The following is an 11,880-nucleotide window of genomic DNA, read 5'->3' on the forward strand; positions in this document are numbered from 1 at the left end:
ATCAATGGCGGAATCAGGAACGCGAACGTGGTTATGGTCTCTGCGCAAGGAAGAGGTAAAAAAAGAACTCGAAAAGTACCGGGTAACCTTCGAACCGGGTGCGAAATTAGCCGAGCTACGGTTTCTCCTGCGAACTGCACTGAATCGAACGAAAACAGCCAACGGAGGTCGCGCGGGTCGATACGATAAACTCTTAATCGATCTCGACCGATCTGAGATCGAACTAGACGGCCTCGACGACTTCGAAGGCGATCACGAACAACTCAACGCCGAATTTAATCCGGCCCAGACAAGAGAGACCACTTTAGAGAACCATGTGATAGAGACCATAGGAAAAGCCTGGGTCCACGTTTTGGTCGGGGACCGGGCCTACACCCTACCCTTCTATATTGTCCCTGCCTACGCCAACGACATGCTCCTGGGCATGGACAATCTCGGGACATTAGGGTACCGGCTAATCCGAGAACTAGAGGTTTTCGACGCAATGGAGTTGTCATATGATCTCGAGACCGCGCAGCTCGAAATAAAAGGGTGGTTACAGATGGACGATGGGATTAAAGGACCCGCACGCTGTGCGACGCACCGAATCAAGTTAAAACCCGGTACCGAACCGATCAAAACACGATACTTCCCGAAGAACCCGAGAATGCAAGAGATAATGAACCGCGAAGTCGATCAAATGCTCGAGGAGGGGGTCATCGAACCCTCCAACAGCCCGTGGAATTCGCCTGTGGTCCTAGTCCGAAAGAAAAACCGCAAATATCGGTTCTGCGTGGATTTTCGCAGAGTGAATGAGGTCTCCGAGAAGAACGCCTTTCCGATCCCCCAAGTAAACGCATCATTGGACAAACTCCGGCGAGCCAAGTATATTAGTACCATCGATCTGAAGAGCGGCTATTGGCAGATCCCTCTTGAGGCCAGTAGTAAACCGATCACCGCTTTTACGATCCCGGGTCGAGGTTTGTTCCAGTTCAGCGTAATGCCTTTCGGGCTGCATTCAGTGCCTGTAACGTTCCAGCGGGCGATGTACGACGTAGTAAGCGCTGATCTCGAACCTCACGTGGTCGTATACCTGGACGACATAATCGTCATCAGCGAGACGCTCGACTAACACATGGAGATTCTGGGCAAAGTGATGGGACGTTTACGCGCCGCGAACCTTAAAGTCAACCACGTGAAGAGCCGCTTCCTGGAAAGGAGCACGGTATATCTGGGACATGTGATCGACAAGGACAGCATCCGGACTGACCCCGAAAAAGTACGAGCGATCGCTGAGATCGAACCACCAGGAGACCCGAAGGGGCTGCGCAGATTCCTGGGGATGGTATCGACGATTCCTTCCTTTTTGTGCGGAACTGACCAAACCCCTGACGTCGCTTCTCCAAAAGAGGAAACGCTGGAGATTGGGTGAGACAGAACAACGCGCATTCGAAAAGCTAAAAGACAGTCTACAGGCGGCGCCAGTGCTAGCAGCACCCGATTTCTCGAAGCGTTTCAACTTACAAACGGGCGCCAGCGACATAGGCATTGGTGCCGTGCTCACGCAAGAACAGGACGGACAGGAACGGGTCATTGCCTACACGAGCCGCACGCTAAACAAAGCCGAGCGTAACTATATCGTGACCGAGAAGGAATGCCTAGCCGTCGTCTGGGCGATACAGAAACTGAGACCCTATCTCGAAGGCTACGAGTTCACGGTAATTACAGACCACCAATCGCTGAAATGGCTGCGAACGATGGAAAGTCCCAGCGGCCGCGTTGCGAAATGGATTTTAGCCCTGCAACAATTCGATTTCGACGTCGTATACCGCCGGGGAAAATGGAATAAGGTCGCTGATGCACTATCTCGCCTGCACCCGAGTGACGAAATAGACGGGAGATCCTCAGACGAGGTGGCCACGCTCGTTATCGATGCCCTCGACTGGGGCGACGCTTGGTATGACCGAATATCGAAAGGGGTGGAGAACGACCCCCAACGATACCCAGAATACTGCTTAAAGCAAGGGGTGCTGTACCGGCACCGATACCACAGCTTGAACTACGCCGACCGAGGTGACGTCTGGAAGCTCTGTATCCCAGCAGCCGGCACTAGACATATTCTCGACGAGAACCACAATACACCGATGGCCGGGCACGGAGGAATAGCAAAGACGATCGCGAGAATCTCTCGGTATTATTACTGGCCACGCATGCGGGAAGACATCACGGAATATGTCCGACGCTGCAAAACTTACCAGGCATTCAAAGCCACACAACAACCTCCGTCGGCCCCAATGGGTACCATCCCTGCCCTACGACCTTGGTCCGTTGTAGCCGCCGATGTCATCGGACCTAAGCCAAAATTCTTTCGGGGAATGTCATACCTCGTGGTGTTCCAGGATAAGTTTATAAAATGAGTAGAGATCCAGCCTCTACGCCAACAAACGGCCGCGGCAATCACGAATGCATTCAAGGAACGAATCCTATTGAGGTTCGGAAGGATAGACACCCTAATCACGGACAATGGCACCCCCTTTGTCAGCAAGGAGTTTACCGCTCTACTCCAACAATACGGGATACAACATACACGAACGCCTCCCTATTCACCCCAATGCAATCCCGTCGAACGCACTAATCGGGTGATAGGGACCATGATCGCCCAGTTCGTCGGATCGAATCAACGAAACTGAGACAAACAGGTGCCTGAGTTCGCGTTCGCCTACAATACCGCGAAACATGACGTGACCGAATTCTCGCCGGCATATCTCAACTACGGCCGCGAAATTCACCCCCCTGTATCTAAACGAGCCCTGGCTGACCAAGGCAAGGGAGAAGCTCACGACCCACAACGATCAGCCCAAACCCTAGCCGACACGCTGGATCTCGTGAAGGTTAATTTGGCCCAGAGCTATGGAAAGCAAGCCAAATACTATAATAAAAGGCGGGGAAATTGGCAGCCTGCTATCGGAGACCTAGTGTGCAAACAGGAACACCACCTGTCCTCGGCAATCGACAACTTCTCGGCGAAACTCGCAGAGGAATACTCGACCGGATTCACCGTGAGCCGAATCGTAGGACCCTATGTATACGAGATCACGAAAGAAGGCCGGACCCTTACCGTGCATCTAAAAGACCTGAAACCCTTTCATGAGGGGAATCTGACGCCGGGAAAAGCCCGAATCCGAATCAAGAAATAGCGACAACGCGAGAAGCGAACCCTACGAAGACCCCGAATATGACGAAACCCGACGAATCACGAGCGCCATGTCCAGGAAGGCAAGGGTAACTTTTACTGACCCTATTGAGGTAGAAACGAATACACCCCCTTGAGGTAACCGAGTTCACGCCCTTTCTATCACCTGAAAGGGGCCAGCATTTCAATAATAGTTTATTATCTTCTTTTTTTTTGGTATGTGTGAGTGTGAGCGCTAACGGCGGCATTTTTTTTTGTAAGTTTTGTTACAGATGGCAAAGGAACTCACAATGGAGGAGGAAATCTGGCTCCTGGAGGAAATGATTAACCGACCCCTCCGCTTCGAGATCACACCACTCCCCGACGACAAGATTCCGAGCACCAGAACGCCGACACCCCTGACCAGGCAACCTGACATCCGAGTTATCGAGGAACGAACCCTCGAGACGAGTGTACAAATGATCACGCCGCACGAACCATACGACCCGGCCAATCCAGGGTTCGTACGGCCCACTACCCGACCAACAATAACAACGAGCACAGGGAAACCTCCAGCGTTCCTGCGGTGGTCGATACCAGCACGAAGCAGACAAGTCGTCATCAGACCAGCCCCACCAAGCTTGGTAGGACTGGCCAAACAGCCAGCAACCATCGAAAACGTCTCCAACTCGGGCTCACAGCATTGCAGTCCCCAGAGGAGCGTCATTCCGACTGAACCGCCGCAGCAGCCTGCTGAAACCACAGCAGCCCTACCAGGTTTGGCAGGACTGGCCAAACAGCCAGCAACCAGCGAGAATATCTCCAACTCGGGCCCACAACATCGCAGTCCCCAGTGGAGATCCAATCGGCCTAAACCGCCGCGCAAAACAGTGCGCAACGTGATACACCGTACTGCAGCCTGGCTAACATACGACGACTCACCACTATTGGCGGAGTATCCGGAACATTTCGAGGACCTCCCCGGCGATCTGTTCACGCGTCCAAAACAACCCCAGACCGCACTGGAACGGGTGCTCGCCGCCCTGATGCCGCTCGACAACATTCGCCGCAGCCAAGGCACCAGGAGAGCAAGTTTTACGGCTTACGACACCGCTCTGCGCCTGTTCAAGGTGACGCAGTACCGGAAACGTTCGGAACCCCGGATTAAACCGCTAGGAAAAACGGCCCACGATCTGGTTGAAGAATTGACGAAAAGAGGCAAATAACCTCACCTCTTTTCTTTGCCAGGAAAGAGGGGTGCAACGTGGAAATCACCGTCAGCAGGGTGCCGACCCAGGAGTTAAATTTCGATTATTGTTTATTGTTTATTTTGTCATTTATCTTTGTTCATTATTATTATTGTTTAACTGTTCGACTACGGTCGTTTATAAATTTAATATTATTATGTGAGATTGGTTGATTGTTTTATATTTTTTTGTGACAAACGCCACGAATAGCGTACGTTGTACCGGCTGAGCCGGCGCGAGATGGCATAAAAGAGCCGAAAGATTATTTCTTTATATTTATTTTATTATTATTTTTATATGGTCAAGTCTAGACCATGTATAGGTATGAATCTATAACGAAATTGGAATTTTGCCAATAAAACCCGCCGAGAGAAAATTATTTTTGTCTCGCGCGTACCGTTTTTTTTTTTTGGGCAAAACGAGAATTGTTGGTACGATAATTATTTATTTATAATTTTGGGGTGCGTTCAATCTCCGCTAGGATGAGCTCGAATTTTGGAAAAACAAAAACTGTCGACTTTGAACTGGAGAACGCCGTGAAAATTATTTTACTGCGCCGTATAACGAATGGAGTAACGCCAAAATTATTCTAAGTCCCGAGCAAGTTTGTAATGAGGAAAATAATTTATTCGAAAATCAATATTGCAAATCGATTTCGAAAACTAAAAACTTAGAATTATTTTGGCGTTTTCCGAGCTTCCAAGCCCGGCGATAGATGGCGAGTAACGTTCGCTTGGGGAGACCCGTTTGGGAACTGTTAAGTTCCAAAATTTACGGCAGAAAAGTCAACCAGTACTACCTGAGACGTTCTTCCCTGGAGGCTATCCAAAGGAAAAACGACAAGGAACTCGAGTTACCTGGAGTACGGCTGTACCAAGGTAAGTGGAGCTCATCTCTTAGGGGTAATACGGACTCCCCGTATTCGGACCTTCTGTCTGGATACGGCAGGCACTCATAGTCGAGTAGGTGGGATCGAGCTGGAGGCTATCCTCTCGATCCTTGGGGGGTAACCGATTAGGAAGTCGAGGAAGTCGGCTAGACACCTCGACCTGGGAGGGCTGCACCGCGGGAGGAGGGAGTTAGAGGCTATCCTCTTGCTTCTCCGGGGAAATTCCGAGCAGAAAACTAAACCACTAGTGCCGAGAACTGTAGTCCGCGAATTGTTACGCGATCGGTAAAACAGATCCAAACAATGGGTATACGGTCGGTGAGCAGATTCCTGTTTGCCACCGATCGGTAAAACATGAAATTTTGAGAAAAGCGCGGAGCGGACGAATGTGTGCATTTGTAATTTTGTAAAGGCGATAGAAGGAGGTTTTTCACCTCCTGATATATTTATTTCTTCAAAATAAACGACATTTTTCTTTACATATCCGAATTGATTCTTTGTGTTTATTTTGAGGCAATCCCCTTTTCAACCCTGGACATCGGCGAGCTCTAAATTCAAGCAGGGGATTAATCGAATTTATTGATAAGCTAGTTTAGACGATAGTTAGTTATATCTTTTTTTTAATAAAGGAAGATTGTAATTCCTTTTCCCCCAATTTTACCCGTTACAAAACAGAGCAAATTAAGGTCAAATACTTGGCAAGGGACTAAAAAAAAGGTAAAACCACATAAAAACATTAAGGATTTCAAAATTTTTTTCTTAGTAGGCCCGTTTTGCCCCCCCTCTCTTTCCTACTTTATGATTAATTAACTTTGGATTTTCCATTGAATGGTCAAAGATAGGTTATCCACTCTTGGCCCAAGCTTGGCACACCATTAGATAGCCAGAGCTAGATGAGCCAATCATGGTCCAAGTCTGGTTCACTAAAGGAATGGCCGAGACTGAGTTGCCCAGTCTTGATGCAAGCTTGGCCCCGTTCAACTCTGGGGACTCCTACATGGGTTAATTCATATTATTTTATTTTAATTTTTTATATCCTGAATAATTTAATATTATGTTATGTAAAATAGAGCGAACAACAATTTCATTTTTTTGTTTTTGCATGTAGTTTTGGAAAAAAAAATACGAAAAAATAATTCAATGCTTCTTTTAATTTTTGATCTAACTTTTTTAGAAAATAATCAAATTTTTTAATTTTTGTTTTTATTTTTCTTTTTCGGATTTTGAAGTTTTCTGAATCTGATGAAAAATTTTCAGAGGGGTATAATGAAATATAATGATATAATAGGGGTATAATTTTCAGAGTATAATGAAAAACAAACATTTAAAAAAAAATTTTTTTTTCATTTCTTAGAAAAAAAAACATCTGAAAATTTCAGGAAATTTTCAGAAAATACTGAAGTTTTTTATAAATAAAATAATCGAAAATGAAAAATGTCAATCATTCCAAAATTTTCATTTTTTCTAAAATTTTCAGAAAAAAAACATTGAATATCAATCCGAATTATTATTTTTATTTTTTTTTTTAAGTATATTTAAAAAAAATAAAAAAAAAACATCCCAATAAGTTAATTTTCAAAAAAGTTATGGTTATTTAACAAAAAAAAAAAGCTGTCTTTTCTACATAACTCGTACCTTTTTTTGGTAGAGTAAAAAAATTTGAAAAAATTCTAAAAATTGTTTTCAATAGGGTAATTTTCAATAGTTCTCTTTACCACATTCTTGAATGAAAAAAAATAATATCATACTGTCAATCAAAATTTTATATGCAATAAATTTTATTGAAAAACTGTGCAAAAGAAGTCAATTTTTTAAAATTGAGGTGAAACCAAAGAACTTTCCAATTTTTGAAAATGATTGGTTTATATGGCGAGACGTTAAAAAAATTTCAATATTTATATGCTTTAATATTTCGAATGAAATGACATGAAAAATTTCTAAAGATTCTTGAATTTGAGAAATATAATCCCCTTCAATGAAAAAAAGACGGAATCTGTTTCTGTAGAACTATTATTTTACTAAACTGTGAACATCACGAATTCCATCTGTTAAATAACTATGCGGTTTCTTAATTACGATAATACAAAATGAATAATTTCACATTAAGTATAATAATCAATTGTTGCTTAATTGTATGATATTATTATAACTGATCGATGGAGAAGAAGAGAATAATAATTAAAAGAATAAAACAGACTGAAACAGTAAAGTAAAAAAAAAAAATAATGAAAAAGGATAGTAACTTCGAGCATTGATTTGAAACCTGTTTCCGTGAAGGAATTAAGATCGTTTTAACGTTATTTTTACATCATGAAAACTTTTTCAAACATTTTTTAATTATATCTGATTGGATATTTTTCAAATTCGTTATAAAAATTTTTATGTTTATTACAGATATTATCAAAGAATCTATTAGGGTAAGAGAAAAAATAAAAAAAAAAAAATGTATTACAACAAAAGAATTTTTTCGTTACAGGTGTTCTCTTATCCATCTAAAATGACGTTATACATATTTATGACATAGAATGGGATTTCGCATGGGTCCGGAATCGTGGCACATAATTTATTCTTAGTTGTCTTTGATCCGGTCTCGCGGTACGTTTTTACAGGTCTTTGACCTCTACTTCAAATTCGTACAGCTATTAATATACTTTCATTCATTTCACGCATGTCCAACTGAAATCAGTCAAAACTTATTAGTAAACATGCTTAATTTTCCATTTATATGTAATTACTATAAGTAGTTTGTTTATAATAAATTTCATAATTCTTGAAGAATTAAGCTAAAAGATACACTGATAGATAAAACTACTTGATTTGAGAACAATTTTTGCTACACTGAAAAAAAAAAATTCTTGACTGGAGTGTAAATTTTCTTGGCTCAAAAAAATATTAAGAAAGATTGAAAATTTCTTGAATGAAGTCTAAGTTTCTTTAATCAAGAAAATTTCTTCTTGCTCCAAAATAACTTTTACCTTCCTTAAAATTTTCTTGGCGCAAAAAAATTTTTTTTTATCTGTTTCGAATATAACTTTTGTTTCACGATGTTCATTTTTTTTTAATTTAGGAAATTAACTCTTTTGGATTAGCAAAAATTTCTTCTTCTTGAATTGATACGCGGTAACGTTGGTTCAAAATATTACCGACTTGTTTCAAGAATGCCATTCAGACTAAAAATTCTCGAATTTTTGCTACTTTTTTTATTTCAAAGAAAAGTTTCAAATACGTTTCAGAATATTTTGAAGTCAAAATTTCATTTTTTAGAACATTTTTGTGCAATTTTGAATTAAGAAACTAATTTTTTAACCACGAATATAAAACTAAAAAAAAATAAATTATTGTTTGTTGAAGAAAATTTTTCCAATGAATTGAGAAATTAATTGCATTGATTGAGAATAATACTCTTGAATCAAGTAACAATACCTATTGATTAAATATATTGATCTCTGAAGTTAAGATAACGAGATTTAAATCAAGAAATTTATTAATGCACGACAACCGGTCATCTACAAAATAAGTTTTTCTAATCAAGATTATATCTCTTGGGTCACAGTAGATTTTCCACACTAATTGCATTCAAAATAACATACATAAAATATAAAAATATTGTGAAGTTCTTTTATGCACCGCAAATCACATCATCAGACTAAGCTCAAATTGAATTCAAGTGCCCAATTAACTCCCAGCTATTGCAAACGCGTGCTAATAACAGTAAGTTTATAACCCTATAAAATATTGCTCAGGTTTTCACCAACAGGAACAATTCAAAACTACCTGAGTTGAAGGAGACATATGTAAGCTCTGAGCCCAACTTATAAAAAAAATTGAGCTCAAGCCAAATCCTTCGAGCACCCACAGAAGTCATTTTAGCTCTATGACAAGTTCAAATGACTTTATCAGACTTGGAAGAAATTCTACATGGAAAAAAGATCATTACTGCAATATAACTAAGCCCTGTTACATACTGAAAAAAAAAAAAAAAAAAAAATACTATAAAACTTGCCTAGTTGCACCTGCATCAAATTCTTACACAGCAAGAAAACTGACTTTTTTTCAATTTCTTACTAGAATTGCATTGATTCAAAATAAATCTCAAATGACTATGTTCTCAGGGGAAAAATGCCAACAGGTATTAATCAACAATATAATGTTGCATGAACGGTAAAATGTGGTTTCAGTGCAGGTGATTTAAATCAATTTCATTTCATTCCTTACCACAAAAGATCCTAGTGTTTAGTACTAAAACAAGTTTCTTTAAAAAGCTTGTCTAGTCAATTATCGATATGTTTCAAATTTTCATGTCGTAGGACAAGTATTTTTTTTTTTTGCATACTTACATCAGTTGATATAATAATTCAAAAACATGTAAAAAAATTAATCTAAAAATAATCTCATGACTTTTTTGCTATATTTTCTATTGATTCTTTTACGGTAACGAATTAAAAGTATTTTTCTTTCAAGTCACTACTCTTTGCATGCACCTGCTCTTGGCAATACGTTATATTGCATTTCAAAGGAGACTCTTCAACGCAGATGTGAACCTTATTTTGTTAAATACGTTATATATCGTATTATAAGGGTAGGTAAGGGTTTTTGTAGCACTAATTTCCGTTAAAAATCTGTTTTTTTTTCTTGTTTATCTAACTATATATATATATATATATATATATATATATATATATATATATATATATATATATATATAAAATGTTCACTTCATACGAATAATTACATTACATACATTATACAGGTAGCGAAAATTACTGATCGGTGTTTTAGAATTATTTGTGATGTATAATAGTAATAGTATAATTATGGATAACAAGATAAATATCTGTGTATGGTTTATGACTTAATAAGAGTAACAAATAAACTTTTAAGATTAAGGTACCCGCGGGTAATAAGGCCTAAGTGATAGAAATGTTATTTAAAATAACCGCTTTCTCTACAGACTTCTCTAGTAGAAGCGTCTAGCATAGAAATGTCGCTACAAGTTTATAGAGTCCCGATGTAACGTTCCTTATCTTCTATATATTTCATCATCTGTCATATGTTAAAGTAGCGCAGAAGAAATCCTAAAAAACAATTTGAGTAAATGGTAAACATTTTTTATAATTTTATATTTAACTAGCTGTTACCCGCCCGCTCCGCTGGGCACTTTATAGAATTGTAGTTTTAGATCTAGACTTGAAATTCAATTGGAGTATTATTTTGACTTGCAAAGGTTCCACATTTAATCGAATCAGAAGTAGAATTTATTGAAATCCGTATTGAGATGATCTCTACATGACAAATAAAAGATCTTTACCAAATTTGCACATTTTTGAAGCTATATTTTAAAGATTAAGATTTTTTATTGTTAACACCCACCCCCGCGATCTTTATTGGAGGTAATTCGGTGTAAAATCCGTTCTTAGATCATTTTTGTATCACATGTAGACGACTCCTATTAAATGTGGACTATAGGAGTTAAATGTGGACTATAGGGTCTATAGGAGCTATAGCTCGGAAATTAAAAATTTTCATTGTTAATACCTACCCCCGCAACCCTCGGTGGGGTGAGATATCGTAAAATTCATTGATGTGGACATACATGCGGCATTTTATTTTTATTTATATAGATTTCAGATAATTAAATTAAATACGATTTGAAGGATAAAATTAAGACAACTTTTTGCTTCAAGCGAGAGCAAAAACTCCAATTCCGTTACTGTATTCTCAAATAACTTCTGAAATAACAAAAAGTCGTTAATTTTTGAAAAAACCTTTATATTTTTTTAGTTTTCATTTTGGTATTACTTTGACTGGTTTCTCAGAGATTTTGAGAAGCGTTTATAATGGGAAATATTTCTCATTATAATGTAGCATTGAAATCTACCATATCAACCATAGGATCGAATGGTTTTCTTTGTATTCGTGGTTATTGCTTAAAAGCCCTTAAATGCCTCATTTTTGATATATTTCTACAAAAGAATAAATTTATTATGTAAATTTATTGTAGCATCTTCTATACCCATATAATGTACAGTTGCATAGAAAAATTAATTAAAAAGAATATTTTACGAGCGTATGTAAATCAAATGTTTGAACGAACTCGCATTTATAATTGCTGCGGTTATTGAAACGTAGCATAAAATAATTATTATTCGAACCATGACGGTCAATAACTCCCATCATTTGTTAAAAACTTTTATGTATTAGCATACTATCATGATTTGATCACATACAGTTTATTTTAGTTAATTTAAATTTCAAATACCTCCACTAAAATATATAGCAAAAAAACCGAACAAAGTTTTTAAATACATTTTTTTTACTCCTCTGAATGTTTTCTAGAATAATGGTTTATACACAAAAAGAAAAAAAGTCTTAAGTCAAGCGTAAATTTTCTTAAATCAAGAAAATCTTAATGAAGATTGAAAATTTCTAGAATGAAGTTAAAATTTCTTGAACGAAGCTAAATTTTGTTAAATCAAGAAAATTTCTTCTCGCTCCAAAATAACTTCGGTCTTCCTTAAAATTTTCTTAGTTCAAGAAATTGTTTTTTTGTGTAGATATTCACAAAGGAAACATATTCATTAGAATCAAAATGA

This window comes from Cotesia typhae, unplaced genomic scaffold (assembly GCF_013202065.1).
Source record: "Cotesia typhae breed Kobodo isofemale line unplaced genomic scaffold, CoteBio_Ctyphae contig_28, whole genome shotgun sequence".
Classification (NCBI taxonomy): Eukaryota; Metazoa; Arthropoda; class Insecta; order Hymenoptera; family Braconidae; genus Cotesia; species Cotesia typhae.